The sequence below is a fragment of the Delphinus delphis genome, chromosome 8, assembly GCF_949987515.2.
Source record: "Delphinus delphis chromosome 8, mDelDel1.2, whole genome shotgun sequence".
NCBI classification, from domain to species: Eukaryota; Metazoa; Chordata; class Mammalia; order Artiodactyla; family Delphinidae; genus Delphinus; species Delphinus delphis.
This window is the reverse complement of record NC_082690.1, coordinates 92,183,159-92,188,156: the sequence shown is the minus strand read 5'-3', so window position 1 is coordinate 92,188,156 and position 4,998 is coordinate 92,183,159. Positions and strand designations below refer to the sequence as shown.

At 37.9% G+C, this 4,998-nt stretch overlaps 1 pseudogene; it reads left to right on the top strand.

Moving 5' to 3' along the window:
• The first annotated feature begins 1,173 nt into the window (after positions 1 to 1,173).
• LOC132430302 (U6 snRNA-associated Sm-like protein LSm5 pseudogene) lies at positions 1,174 to 1,424 on the top strand (annotated as a pseudogene).
• Positions 1,425 to 4,998: the final 3,574 nt, after the last annotated feature.

The window sequence follows — 4,998 nt, the reverse complement described above, 5'->3', positions numbered from 1 at the left end:
CTATACATTTACATATATCCCCATATCTCCTCCCTCTTGCGTCTCCCTCCTGCCCTCCCTATGCCACCCCTCTAGGTGGTCACAAAGCTGATCTCTCTGTGCTATGCGGCTGCTTCCCACTAGCTATCTGTTTTACATTTGGTAATATATATAAGTCCATGCCACTCTCTCACTTTGTCCCAGCTTGCCCTTCCCCCTTCCTGTGTCCTCAAGTCCATTCTCTACATCTGCGTCTTTATTCCTATCTTGCCCGGAGGTTCTTCAGAACCTTTTTTTTTAGATTCCATATATATGTGTTAGCATACGGTATTTGTTTTTCTCCTTCTGACGTACTTCACTCTGTATGACAGAGTCTAGGTTCATCCACCTCACTACAAATAACTCAATTTCGTTTCTTTTTATGGCTGAGTAATATTCCATTCTATATACATGCCACATCTTCTTTATCTATTTGTCTGTCGATGGACAATTAGGTTGCTTCCATGTCCTGGTTATTGTAAATAGAGCTGCAATGAACATTGTGGTACATGACTCTTTTTGAATTATGGTTTTCTCAGGGTATACACCCAGTGGTGGGATTGCTGGGTCATATGGTAGTCCTATTTTTAGTTTTTTAAGGAACTTCCGTACTGTTCACCATAGTGACTGTATCAATTTACATTCCCACCAACAGTGCAAGAGGGTTCTCTTTTCTCCACACCCTCTCCAGCAATTATTGTTTGTACATTTTTTGATGATGGCCATTCTGACTGGTGTGAGGTGATACCTCATTGTAGTTTTGATTTGCATTTCTCTAATGGTTAGTGGTGTTGAGCATTCTTTCATGTGTTTGTTGGTAATCTGTATATCTTCTTTAGAGAAATGTCTATTTAGGTCTTCTGCCCATTTGTGGATTGGGTTGTTTGTTTTTTTGATATTGAGCTGCATGAGCTGCTTGTAAATTTTGGAGATTAATCCTGTCAGTTGCTTCATTTGCAAATATTTTCTCCCATTCTGAGGGTTGTGTTTTCATCTTGTTTATGGTTTCCTTTGCTGTGCAAAAGTTTTGAAGTTTCATTAGGTCCCATTTGTTTATTTTTGTTTTTATTTCCATTCCTCTTGGAGGTGGGTCAAAAAGGATCTTGCGAGACCACTTCTGGCGTAGCCATGGTGGCTAACCAGCATCCCGTCTCAGCTTCTCCCTCTAGAGCTTGTGGACAAGGGTATAGGATCAAGGATTCACACTGTGATGAAGAGTGATAAGGAGATTGTTTGCACACTTATGGGATTTGATGACTTTGTCAGTATGGTACTGGAAGATGTCACTGAGTTTCAAATCACACCAGAAGGAAGAAGAATTACTAAATTAGATCAAATTTTGTTAAATGGAAATAACATAACAATGCTGGTTCCTGGAGGAGAAGGACCTGAAGTATGAATAGATTTCCTTGACTTATGCTAGGTTCTGTTTTGTCTTATAATGACAATAAAAATATAATTTTTATTTTAACCTTTAAAAAAAAAAGGATCTTACTGTGATTTATGTCATAGAGTGTTGTGCCTATGTTTTCCTGTAAGAGTTTGATGGTGTCTACATTTAGGCCTTTAATCGATTCTGAGTTTATTTTTGTGTATGGTGTTAGGGAGTGTTCTAATTTCATTCTTTTACATGTAGCTGTCCAGTTTTCCCAGCACCACTTAGGCTGTCTTTTCTCCATTGTATATTCTTGCCTGCTTCATCAAAAATAAGGTGACCATATGGGTGTGGGTTTATCTCTGAGATTTCAATCCTGTTGCATTGATCTGTATTTCTGTTTTTGTGCCAGTACCATAGTGTCTTGATTACTGTAGCTTTGTAGTATAGTCTGAAGTCCGGGAGCCTGATTCCTCCAGCTCCGTTTTTCTTTCTCAAGAGTGCTTTGTCTATTCAGGGTCTTTTGTTTTTCCATACAAATTGTGAATTTTTTTTGTTCTAGTTCTGTGACAAATGCCATTGGTAGCTTGATAGGGATTGCACTGAATCTGTAGATTGCTTTGGGTAGTATAGTCATTTTCACAATGTTGATTCTTTGGTACTTTGGATTTTAAAACAAACGAATAAAATTTTTTTTTTTTTCCTGAAGGTAGTGGAAAACCACTAAATGTTTAGAGCATAAGAGTAAAATGATCAAATGTAGTTTTAAAAAAACCTTACTGGATGCTTTCAGTAAAATGGCCATATCAATGCTAGAATGGAAGCAGCCAGACTCCATTACGATAATTATCTAGGGGAAAATAAGAGGACTTTAATAAAAAAGCATTTATGGACATATAGTCATATGATATGCTATTCAAAGGACATGGTGTTTTTAGGGGAGCATGTAGAGAAATCATAAAGCAGAAATGAAGGGCAATAAGTACACATATTCTACTTCTAAGTATTTAGAGTGGAAGAAAGAGAGAAAAGCAAGCAAGAGGGAAAAGGAAGGAAGAGAGAAAGAGAGAAAAGGAAAGAGAAAAGCCAGGAAGAGAGAAGGAGAGAAAAGGAAATCGTGTAAAGCAGAAATGAAGGGCAATAAGTACACATATTCTACTTCTAAGTATTTAGAGTGGAAGAAAGAGAGAAAAGCAAGGAAGAGAGAAAAGGAAGGAAGAGAGAAAGAGAGAAAAGGAAAGAGAGAAAAGCCAGGAAGAGAGGAGAGAAAAGGAAATCATGTAAAGCAGAAATGAAGGGCAATAAGTACACATATTCTACTTCTAAGTATTTAGAGTGGAAGAAAGAGAGAAAAGCAAGGAAGAGAGAAAAGGAAGGAAGAGAGAAAGAGAGAAAAGGAAAGAGAGAAAAGCCAGGAAGAGAGGAGAGAAAAGGAAATCATGTAAAGCAGAAATGAAGGGCAATAAGTACACATATTCTACTTCTAAGTATTTAGAGTGGAAGAAAAAGAGAAAAGCAAGGAAGAGAGGAAGAGATAAAGGAAGGAACGAAGGGAGGGAGAGAGGGAAGGAGTGAGGGAGGGAGAAAAGGGAAGGAAGGAAGAAAGAAACAAAGAGTTCAAGGCAATTGATCACCAAATAGTTGATGTGCTCCCACCATAAATATGATGGCATTTTGATTGGCTCACAAGTTATTGCTGCAGGTTGGACTCATTCTCCAAACAAAGTAATAAATATTACCTTTTAGAGTTATATTCAGGCATGTTGCTGATGAGAAAAAAATCAGCTTAGGTATTAGATCTGCCTGTGGATACCTGTATGAGTTTTGGATAAACCTCTTAATGATCCTTTCTTTCTTGTGAAAGATGGATGGGAAAATGATTGAAGAACAGAGATGTACAGAATTTGATTGAGATGAAGTGGTTTTGCCGAGCTGATTACATACTCCAGAGGCACTTGGATAAATAATAATCACTGTTATTAACAGATTACCTCTATGGATACATACATACATCACAGTAACATAATACCACCAGTAATCACTGTTTAGTCAGACACATGCTGTGTTCTAGGAACCGACGAAATACTTTCCATAAAATTTCACAGAGAGCTCCACTCACACTTACCTGTTCTAGAATTGAAAGAACATCTTTTAAGTTATTTTCATACTAATGCAAAATGTATTTCATCATTGCAAGTATGTGACATGAGGTATCTCAGTAAGCATCATTCTGATGCCCTCTGATCCACTGCTTTACTAATTATAGGTCTGGCTGTCAGCATGTTCAATAATTTTGTAGTTAGACTAAGCAGCAGGATGTTAGACTGAGTCATGCATAAATACGACAATGGACAGTATACTTGGTTGGGAACGTGAGGGAGTCATTCAGCATTGACAGAATGAATTGATTAGAGGCAGCTTCATTCTCTTCCATCTGTTATCCCTCAATAAATTCTCTTCCAGCTGTTATCCCTCAATAAATCTCAGAGTGCAGTGGCTCTAGAGAATGCCCAACATGACTCTCTCTGGATTCAGAGAGGCCATACCATAACCTCTTAAGGAAATTAGCCCCGTTGAGATGTGGATCATTCACTGTACAAATGTCTGTCAACGTGTAATGGTGATTGAGCGTCCCTGGCACAAAGCACTGACCAGGCACCGTGAGGAATTCAAAGAGAACAAATAATAGTAATGTGGGGTAGAAAGCTTCCATTCTCATGGGCTGCTTCCTCTGGGACTCATTCTTCTTGAATACCTCATGTCACTAAGATAGCAGACATCAGTGTCTGAGTGAGCTCAGATGTGTATTTTTTATTTTTCTAACAAATGGAATTGGGGGTTTTATTTTATTTTATTTTATTTTTTTTTATTGGAGTATAATTGCTTTACAATGTTGTGTTAGTTTCTACTGTACAATGAAGTGAATCAGCTATGTGTATACATATATCCCCTCCGTCTTGGACCTCCCTCCCACCCCCCCATCCCACCCATCTAGGTTGTCACAGAGCACCAAGCTGAGCTCCCTGTGCTATGCAGCAGGTTCCCACTAGCTAGCTATTTTACACGTGGTAGTGTATTTATGTTGAACCTAATCTCCCAATTCATCCCAGCCTCTCCTTCCCACCCTGTGTCCACATGTCCGTTCTCTACGTCTCCATCTCTTTTCCTGGCCTACAAATAGGTTCATTTGTACCATTCTTCTAGATTCCACATATGTGTGTTAGTATACAATATTTGTTTTTCTCTTTCTGGCTTACTTCACTCTGTATGACAGACTCTAGGTCCATCCACATCTCTACAAATGACCCATTTCGTTCCTTTTCGTGGCGGAGTAATATTCCATTGTATATATGTATCACATCTTCTTTTATAAATGAAAGATTCTTATCATAAAGTTAATTAGGTTGAACTATACAAAAACGGCAACATCCATACATTTTTGCTGTATAAAAACTGCGAATATTTTTATGAGTCAACCTAATAGTATATTTTCATTGTAGAAAAAGAGAAAATATTTGAAAGAATTGAAGATGGAGAAAATATTTAAAATCCTGCCATGCAGAGATGTCTATTATCATTATATTTCCATATTTCATCCCAGACTT